At 46.1% G+C, this 11,177-nt stretch overlaps 1 pseudogene; it reads right to left on the bottom strand.

Moving 5' to 3' along the window:
• On the bottom strand, positions 1–118 carry LOC124796505 (annotated as a pseudogene).
• Between the last annotated feature and the right edge of the window lie 11,059 nt (positions 119–11,177).

The raw sequence follows: 11,177 nt of genomic DNA, 5'->3' as shown, positions 1-11,177 counted from the left end.
TAGCAACAGCGCATGGTGGTCCAGATGGTCACCCATCAAAGTGCTGGCCACGCCCGACAGCGCTTAACTTCGGTGAACTGACGGGAACCGCTGTATCCACTGCGGCAAGGCCGTTACGAAACAAATGATTACAGTTTCTGAAAAATTGGGTGATTTACTCAAGACAAGTCAATAACGCATTGGTCCACCTCTTGCCCTAATGCAAGCAGTTATTAGGCTTGGCATTGATTGGTAGAGTTGTTGGATGTCCTTTTGAGAGACGTCGTGTCATATTCTGTCCAACTGGCGCGTTAGATTGTCACAATTCCGAGCTGGTTGGTGGGCTCCAAACGCTATCAGTTTGCGCTGCAGTCATGGACTGTGCGGCTGGTCCCAGCGTAGGTTCGGGTCCTCCCTCGCGCATGCGTGTGAGTGTTTGTCCTTAGGATAATTTAGGTTAAGTAGTGTGTAAGCTTAGGGACTGATGACCTTAGCAGTTAAGTCCCATAAGATTTCACATATATTTTTACATTTTGTTATCAGTTTGGAAGAGATCCGGCGACCTTGCTGGCCGAGGTAGAGTCCGGCAGGCACGAAGACAAACGCTCTCCGTGTACTGTAATGGTGCCTCTGATGACCACCACAGGGATCCTGCTATGAAATGAAATGGCGCCCCAGAAATCAGGTTGTCGGGCTGTCTGGCGGGCTACAGTCTCGTTTGTACCCCACCGCTTCCCAGGACATCTCCAGAATGTCTCCGCTGGTCATCTGGAATCGGTTCGAAGCGAGATCCATCACTGAAGACTATTCTACTGCAGTCAATGAGATTCCAGGCCGAAGACGTGACTGGAGATGCCCTGGACTATGGTGGGATAACAACCTCACTGTCGCCCGCCATACTGTCCAAGAAACAGGAGTTAGGGTCTCAGATGCCACTCCTTTTCATAGCAGAACCCTTTTGGCTGTCATCCGCGGCACTGTTGCAGCTTTGCCATACGTCGACGATATTCTACACCCCAAGTTGTTGCCCTTCATGGCAGGCCATTATGGGCCTACATTTCAGCAAGACAATGCTCGCCTACACACGGTGGCAGCTCCTATTGCTTGTCTTCGTGCTCGCCAAACCGGACATTGGCCAGCAAGATCGCCGGGTCTCTTTCCAATGGAGAACGTTTGAGAATTATGGGCAGAGCCCTCCGACTAGCTCGGGATTTTGACGCTCTAACGCGCTAGTTGGACAGAATGTGGCACGCTATCTCTTAGAAGAACATCCAACAACTCTATCAACGAATGTCTAGCCGAATAACTTTTTGCATAAGAGCCAGAGATGACCAACGCGTTATTGACCTGCTCAGTTTCTGGAGCTCTTTCTCTTGAATAAACTAACCAGTTTTTCTCAAATTGTTTTTGTATAGTACATCACAGCTACCGATATCCGTCCCATTCGGATAATTCCTTCGTGGTTTGTAGTAATTTTTTTTAATCTTAGAGCACAGCGGATAACTCTAACTAGCTTCACGTACATTCCACACATTAAAATGCTTACCAATCAGGTCCATATGCCGCTGCCTGCAATTTCCGTAGTTAGCTAACAGCAGAGGCAATAGCAAGGCCGCATCTCCATCTGATTCGACGATCATGTTTCTCAAACGTAAACTGTGAGATTGGCAATGCAGACCTTCGCTTAAAGTCCTGTTCAAGTCCGTCGGTTGCTTGCACCGTCCATGTCCCCATAATCACCAGTCACTGCCGTTGGATGGCCATCCTCCTATTACCGGTCGGCAACAAATGAGGCCGATCCGATCCGAGGCAGACAGCACGCATGCCACCTGGTGGGACGCTAAGCAGGCTGTTGTTAGCTACAGACCAAAGACGTTAAATCACACTTTCGATTACGTATCACAAGCGCGCAAGGCTCTGGACAATATCTGACTGGAGGCGTGTAGTTTGTCCGACAGTTCGCGATTTTCCCTGTTTTCAAATAATTGTTCTGTGACGTTTTTGTGACGCTTTCGTACCATCACTTCCATCTACTATGAACATGAACTGGGATTTAAAATTTCTTGACAGATTAAACTGTATACTGAGCTGGGACTCAAACCTGCGATCTTTGCCTTTCGCAGACAAATGTTCACCGACTGAACTGTCCTAGCACAACTCACGTCCCACTCTCACAGATTTACTAAACCAGTGTCTATTATGAACCACGCTGTTTATTTCAACATTCTCAGTTTGACCCCTTCTACATCTTCACGGTGAGTACTCGCTTACTGTGACAACAGCCGTGTTTACAGGGGTGCACGTATACGTTCCTTGTTTGACAAACACTTAGGCACCTTGTGCTACCTATACTGGCTTGCTTGATGACTCGAGCTTAACCATGTAGAAAATGACTGGGACTATTTAAAACAGTGCATGGAATGTAGCAATCATTATTCCCGCAGTTTGGTAGCTTTACAAGATGTATTCATCAATGAGTGACTTCAGCTAGACGTGACACATCTGAATAAACTTCTGGACCCTCTTCCTCGTAGAATGGAAGGCGTATCAAAGCTAAATCAGTGTTACGCAGTTTTAGCGATGTGTCTTCTGGGGGTGACTAATTTTTTTACCCGGAGTTCCTACCAACAGTATTATTCTTAGTCATCAGTCTTCTGACTGGTTTGACGTGACCCACCACGAATTCCTCTCCCATGCCAACCTCTTCATCTCAGAGTAGCACTTGCACGGCACGTTTTCAATTATTTATTGGATATATTCCAATCTCAGTCTTTGCCTACAGTTTTTACCCCCTGCAACTTCCTCTAGTACCAAGGAAGATATTCCGTCATGTCTTAACACATGTCTTATCAACATATTCCCTGATGTCTTAACAGATGTTCTATAATCCTGTACCCCCTTCTCGCCAGTGTTTTCCATACTTTCCTCCTATCGCCGATTCTGTGGAGAACTTCATCATTCCCTATCTTGTCAGTTTACCTAATTTTCAACATTCTTCTGGAGCACCACATCTCAAACGCTTAGATTCAGTTCTGTACCGGTTTTCCTACAGTTCACGACTCACCACCATACAGTGCTGTAGTTCAAACGTACATTCTCATCTCAGAAATATCTTCTTCAAATAAGTCCCATGTTTTCTGGGCATGAATGCCATCTTTGCCTCTTTAAGCTGTTTTAATATCCTCCTTGCTTCATCCACCATAGGATTTTTTTTTCAAGTAACTGAATTCTTTAACTTCATCTACTTTGTGACCGCCAATTTTGATGTTAAGTTTCTTGCTTTTCTGATTCTGCTACTTCTCATTATTTTCGTCTTTCTTCGGTTTAGTTCCACGTTCTGTACTCGTTACAATGTTCATTCCATTCAACGCATCTTGCAAAACGTTTAAATGGCTCTGCGCAGTCTATATTTCGTCACTATTCTGCAAAGGTTCACGTTCTGTCTTGAGTGTAGGAGAACGCCGAAACTATCGCTACATTAAAGGGTGCGGGATGATTTCTCATTAACAGTGTGGCAATCTGTTAAGGATTCTGACGTATGATGAAGATTGTAACGCTACTTGGTTATGTTTAGAACACTGGCAGCGATATTACCTAACATTTTATTAGAACACTTCCTGCGAAAACGGATTCGCACATTTTAAGCAGTGCGTCATGTACAACAAAGATTTCATACATATCAAAAGCAAAGTTAAAAATACACGTATTAAATGAAAGAGAACATACAGGAGCTGATGTCTCACAATATCCATCGAGACCACAGATATTCATTTAAATGCTTTGACCAAACTTAGCACAACCGCCTCAAAACACTTAAATGACCCTCTTAAAATATACCTGGGTCCATACCGTCCATAAATTCATAAATATTTTTCTTTTGTCAATAATGTTGTCATTATATCTGCTGGCATATCATTCGTCTGTAAGTAAAGTATTTTTGCAACTTTGTAGGATATATGTAAGCGTAGGCTTCCGCGGCCATTGTCACAGCCAATAAAATTTTTCTGGGTCTATGACGGCATCGTCATTGCACAGAATTTCCAACGTTTCAACCACTATTGCAAATGGCCCTCCTCAGGGTTTTATTTTTGCCAAGTGCTGAATGAGAAAAGTTTGTTTCTTGTACTGTCGGAAGAGGCTATTATCGAACTCTGATAGGCTGTTGAGTATGAAGAGGAAGGGTGTTGACATCCTTTATTGGTGTTTACGTTATTTCCTTTCATTAGTGGAAATAGACGTTCTTGATTGATGTTTGCTTTATGCTTGCCGCTGGTGGAAGTAGGCGAATGAAAGACTGGCTGCGGTTGTGACGTAGCGCTGAGGTGTGGCAGTACTCAGCGTACATGCGGCCGCTATGGTCTCCCGTGCGCCTGTGTGTGTTGCTTCGCGTTAGCTGAGCTGACGGTCCGTACCGCTGTTTCTGCTATCAGGGCTCGATAACAGCCTCTTCCGCCAGTGTACTGGGTGAATCAGCTAAAACTTGCACCGTAAATACTGCGGAAACGGAAAGTGCTATTGACGTGTAGTTTTCACAGAAAGGATTGGTAGTTGGGGGACTCGTACTGTTAGGCACGTCACAGATTGTTATAACACTTAGAGAGTGTATTTTTTGTGCAAGCATAAACTGTTTTAAATGGAACAGTGTCTTCTGACATTAATAGACTAAAAGTAGCGTAAATTAGAATGTCAAAGATGTGTGTTGTAGGCTTCTAGTGCGACTCGTTTACGAGCTATCGTATTTTGAAAAGTTCCCACACTGACACTAGTGCCATAACTGTGGTAGCACGCACAAGTGAACAACACAAGTCCATTCTGACCAGGCAGATAACTGACAGTCACAGGTTGTGTTCAAAATTACCACCAGCAGCGGGAATACACGCTTCCAGTCTGGTATGGAAAGACTGCTGTACACGTGCTAGCATTTCAACGCAGACGTCCTAGCAGGCTGCAGTAATACATCGTTACATATCGTCGGGTGTAGTTGGTATGTCCTTGTAGACAGCGTCTTTCCCCACAGAAAAAAGTCTACAGGCGTTAAACCCGAGGAAGGGGCAGGCCAAGGTACCGATCCTCCGAGTCCAATACAACGATCTGGAAACAGTTCATAAGGACATGCTGTAGTACTTCGTGCACTATGGGCTGGGCAGCCATCATGTTGGCACCGTAGGTCCTCCTAGCCTGCAGAGGAATGTCTTCCAGAATGCGTGAGAAATGGTCTTTTAGGAGGCTGCGATACTTGTGCGCGTTCAGTGCTGCGTCTATGAAAAACGGGCTTATGAGCTGATGGTTCTCTATCCCACACCATACACTATGTGATCAAAAGTGTCCGGACGTCTCCAAAAAAATCATCCTAGGTGCATTGTGCTGCCAACTACTGCCAGGTACTCCATATCAGCGACCTCAGTAGTCATTAGACATCGTGAGAATGCAGAATATGGCGCTCCGCGGAACTCACGGACTTCGAACGTGGGCAGATGATTGGATGTCACTTGTGTCATACTTTTGTACGCAAGATTTCCACACTCCTAAACATCCCTAGGTCCACTTTTTCCGATGTGACAGTGAAGTGGAAACGTGAAGGGACACGTACAGCACAAGAGCGTACAGGTCGACCTCGCCTGTTGATTGACAGAGACAGCCGACAGTTGAAGAGGGTCGTAATGTGTAATATGCAGACATTTATTCAGACCATCATACAGGAATTCCTAGCTGCGCCAGGATCCACTGCAAAGTACTACGTATGTCAGTTAGACGGAAGGTGAGAAAGCTTAGATTGCATGGTCTAGCGGCTCCTCATAAGCCACACATCACGCCGGTAAATGCCAAACGACGCCTCGCTTAGTATAATGAGCGTAAACATTGGACGATTGATCAGTGGAAAAACGTCGTGTGGAGTGACGAATCACGGTACACAATGTGACGAGCCGATGGCAGGGTGATGGTATGGCGAATGCCCGGTGAACGTCATCTGCCAGCGTGTGTAGCGCCAACAGTTAAATCGGAGGCGGTGGTTTTATGGTGTCGTCGTGTTTTTGATGGAGAGGACTTGCTCTCCTCGTTGTTTTGCGTGGCACTACCACAGCACAGGCCTACATTGATGTTTTAAGCACCTTCTTCCTTCCCACTGTTGAAGAGCAATTCGGGGATGGCGATTGCATCTTTCAACACGATCGAGCACCTGTTCGTAATGCACGACCTATGGCGGAGTGGTTACACGACAATAACGTCCCTGTAATGGACTGGCCTGCACAGAGTCCTGACCTGAATCCTATAGAACACCTTTGGGATGTTTTGGAACGCCGACTTCGTGCCAGGCCTCACCGACCGACATCGATACCTCTTCTCGGTGCAGCACTCCGTGATGAAACGGTTGCCATTCCCCAAGAAACCTTCCAGCACCCGATTGAACGTATGCCTGTGAGAGTGGAAGCTGTCATCAATGCTAAGGGTGGACTAACAACATACTGAATTCCAGCATTACCGATGGAGGGTGCCACGAACTTGTAAGTCATTTTCAGCCGGGTGTCCGGATACTTTTGATCACATAGTGTACGTTTACACTCCATGGAGGTTGACGTTCCACTTGACGAAGCCAACGGGGTTAGAAACAGACCAAAGGTGCATGCTTCGGCGCTTTACGTGGCCATAATTGGTAAATGTGGCATCGTCACTAAACAAGTTATATGCTTCATCTGTAGTATCTTGTCATAATGTCCATTTTCAGAAGTTAACACGATTCTCATTATCTTTTACTCTCAGCTCTTGATGGAGAGAGATTTGACGAGGATGGAAAGTATGTCGATAGACAATGCGCAGGACACTTCCCTGACTGGTGTCACTTCCTCGTGCGATTGCGTGGGAGCTGCAACAGCAGCAAAAACATTAATTGCCCCCTCTTCTGTCCTCACTTGTTTCCTTCTGTTAAGTTGTCTAGGTATTACACTACCACTTTCAAATAAGTAGTTGGAGAGGTTGATAAATAATTTCCGAGATAGTTGACGTGTACTCATATAACTGGCCTCGTACACTTAACAAGAACGAACTGCATTCTTCCTACACTCTCCATACACCATAAGCATGTGGGCTTTTTTTGCATCATCGTCCACTCACGACGTACTGCTTGGACTCTGACACAATAACTGACCAACAAGTCGTATTGTACTCAAGGAGCACAGCGTAAGCAAACATAACAACATCGTACTTAGCAACTTCGCAGGATGAATGGCACAAACAAGTATTGGTGTGGGAACTTTTCAAAAAACAATAGCTCGTAAACGACTCGCACTACAGTCAACAAACATCATTGACACTCTAATGCACCCTAGCCGTCCGGAGTAGTCGAGCGGTTCTAGGCGCTACAGTCTGGAACCGCGCGACCGCTACGGTCGCAGGTTCGAATCCTGCCTCTGCCATGGACGTGAGTGATGTCCTTAGGTTAGTTGGGTTTAAGTAGTTCTAAGTTCTAGGGCTCTGATGACCTCAGAAGTTAAGTCCCATAGTGCTCAGAGCCATTTTTTTAATGCACCCTACTTTTAGTTTGTTAATGTCGAAAGGATTCGACGCGTTTAAAAGATGTATGCTTGGACAAAATTTACGCTTTCTAATTATAAGTACTATCTGTATGTTGTCGAAAATATGAGCCCCTGACTACCAATCCATTCTGTGAAAATCGCACATCAATAGCCCCTTCCATTTCCACAATATTTGCGGTGCAAGTCTTAGGTGATTCGCCCTGTGTAAGAATCAAACATTTTTCATTCAACAGTTAGCAAAAATAGCGCCCTGAGGAAGACCACTTGCAATAGTGGCCGAAAAGTTAAAACTTTACCCACTGAAAATGCACTCACAGATCCAGAATAATTTTAATGATTGTTGGATACATCGAAATTCATGTGGTAGATGAAATGGCAGCCAGCGTTCCTCTGACATCTACGAATTTACTAGTTGCCCATCTGAGAATTTACCCGCCAATAAAGTACAACGATAATTCAAATCTGTGTAATACCGCAAATTCCTGATCGAACCAGTTACTAGGAGTTGGTGACTGTCCCCAGAAGACACACATTCAGTACAAGTGCGACGAACTGGGGCAGGGCATCGTCTTGGATTCCCAAGTGTGAAACCGAATTGAGTTGCTCTGCCGGTGCTGCAAACTACGCTCACCGTAAATACGACTGTGATGCGCCCAGCTGTGCGCTCCAGATGTGCTGGCCCCTTCGTGAAGACGATGTCGTCAGCACCCTTTCGCAACTTGAAGATGTTGTGGAGTCAGCCGCGATTCAACATCTAGTCGATCCGTCCTTTATTGCTACTGTACCTGGATTCGATGCGGACACCTCCGCGACCAAAGCGCAAGTCGATACAGATATCTGCGGGTCCTAAGCTGAAGTGGATGTGGCCACCACCTAACCATCTAACGCCCAGTACTGCCTTATGGGGCCCACTTCCACCTTGTTAATTCCTTTCTGTCAAACAGTGTCGGTTGCAAAATTAGGAAGCACTCTAGCCCAATTGAGAAGTTCCCATCTAACTACAGAATCACCCAAAAATAGCGCACGTTCTTCAGACGGTAACCATAGCATGAAAAACTCCTCTACCACCAAAAACATTGACTTCAGAGCTGCGCCCTTGATGTCACACTCCATTATGCCATTTGCGCGTTTTCCCGTCTATGCCGTTAGCCTCGCAACTGAGGGTTTGAGAAATAAAGAAAGAGCTGCTCCGAGGCTAGTCTTTGTTTTCTGTAGCCCACGTTTTCTACAAGTGCTAGATTGTTATCTTCAAAGATGATTTGCAGAACACGGAAAGACGCCCCCGCCCCCTGCACTCGGCACAGCACTACCCTCCAGCCGGACTTTAGGCTGTGCATTCATAAAAGCTGGAAAATAGCTAAGGGCGCCCTGGGGCGGCCGGGTCGACTTCCTTTCTAAAGCTTAGTTTACACGACGACATCGGGTTGCGCCACTCGTTGGGTGTTAATGAGTTGCACGCAAGTGGTTTGATATATGACTGTAGACACGGCGACACCAGTATACTCTTCAATTTCGTCGTTTCGTGGGTCCCTGAGTCGTATCTGAAATGAAATTATTGGTAGCTGCACGCCACACTAATTGTAAGTGAGTTAAAGCTTGTTGCGTGGAATCACCGCATAAGAAAAAATAGGAAACGTGTTTCTATTCGTGACTGGATGAAGAAAAGACGTCAGCTCGGTTGCTCAGCATCCTTGCTGAAATAATTTATAACAGAAGATCCAAGAAGTTCTTTAAATTATCTTAGAATGTCACCAAAACTGTTCACGTTTCTTCTAAATAGAGTTAATTATACGATAAGGAATAAAGGTACTGTAATGCTTGAAGCACTGACACCAGAATAGAAATTACATATCATATTGCGTGCATTACAATCGAGAACACTCAGCATGCTGTAAGATACGGTTTTAGTTGGTGGTGACGCTATTTCATTAACACATTAATTATTACTGTTAATGTTAATAATAATTGAACATTAGCAACCATAATTATTCGAAGTAGGCTGAATTAAGAAGAGAACGGTTTGCAAACTACTCTCTTGAAGATAGATCTGTACAGTGGCAACATTTCAAAATTCTGACATGTGAACGGGGGGCGCACTGCAGCGATGTTATAAACAGTTGAATAATGAATAAAGAATGCAGCTTTTTGAATTTGTATAGCCTTCCCTCCTGTCAACAATATTCTTTAGCAAAGAGTTGACCAACTCGAACAATGGGATTTTAGTCTTGTAGACACTTGTTTGTATTTTTATTAATCCAGTTGTGTACGTGCTCCTAACTCAATAAATTTCGCCCTGCAGCTCAGATATTGTCATACCATTTATGTTATGATCGCACATGACGGTCTCAGCGGCAGCAATATGTTGCTTATTTTTGTAATTGGCATCACTGAAATCCCACAACCACCTATGCAAAGTATAGATATCCAAAATGCCAACATTATTTTCCGTTCCCCACTTCACATTTCAGTTTGTCTACACTCTACGAACACACCTAACCTCAAAACTCATGCAACTAGTGCAGCCAAATAGGGAACACTCCGAAAGTGTTTAGTTTCACCAACGAGTTGCGCAAACACGCGGCACGCATGCGCAGTGGCCGGTAGCGCAGTTGCCTGCAGCCTAGTGTCGTCGTGTAAACTAGGCGTTAGAATCCTCCAACCGGGTCGCTAGTCTTTGCTCCCGGCCTGCCCCATTTGGAGGTAGCATTCCCTGCTCACCCATCTCAAATCCAGTGCACTGTATATTCGCATGCACATCAGAAACATTCGCAAACCACTGAGCCCACAACCGTGTTCATAAAGGAAACTGTGTTTCCATAATATCAATAACTGTGCTGGTGTAAGCTGTCGCCAGCTCAACGGCCTGCAAAGATGTAATAAGAAGATCAATAGTAGGGGCGCCTATCAGGAGCAAGGCCAAAGAGAGACTCGCAAGCAACATGCCTCCAACGCCCTCTCGACCTCAAATACACTCCTGGAAATGGAAAAAAGAACACATTGACACCGGTGTGTCAGACCCACCATACTTGCTCCGGACACTGCGAGAGGGCTGTACAAGCAATGATCACACGCACGGCACAGCGGACACACCAGGAACCGCGGTGTTGGCCGTCGAATGGCGCTAGCTGCGCAGCATTTGTGCACCGCCGCCGTCAGTGTCAGCCAGTTTGCCGTGGCATACGGAGCTCCATCGCAGTCTTTAACACTGGTAGCATGCCGCGACAGCGTGGACGTGAACCGTATGTGCAGTTGACGGACTTTGAGCGAGGGCGTATAGTGGGCATGCAGGAGGCCGGGTGGACGTACCGCCGAATTGCTCAACACGTGGGGCATGAGGTCTCCACAGTACATCGATGTTGTCGCCAGTGGTCGGCGGAAGGTGCACGTGCCCATCGACCTGGGACCGGACCGCAGCGACGCACGGATGCACGTCAAGACCGTAGGATCATACGCAGTGCCGTAGGGGACCGCACCGCCACTTCCCAGCAAATTAGGGACACTGTTGCTCCTGGGGTATCGGCGAGGACCATTCGCAACCGTCTCCATGAAGCTGGGCTACGGTCCCGCACACCATTAGGCCGTCTTCCGCTCACGCCCCAACATCGTGCAGCCCGCCTCCAGTGGTGTCACGACAGGCGTGAATGGAGGGACGAATGGAGACGTGTC

This window comes from Schistocerca piceifrons, chromosome 4 (assembly GCF_021461385.2).
Source record: "Schistocerca piceifrons isolate TAMUIC-IGC-003096 chromosome 4, iqSchPice1.1, whole genome shotgun sequence".
In the NCBI taxonomy this organism is placed as follows: Eukaryota; Metazoa; Arthropoda; class Insecta; order Orthoptera; family Acrididae; genus Schistocerca; species Schistocerca piceifrons.
This window is presented reverse-complemented; position numbering and strand designations above follow the sequence as displayed.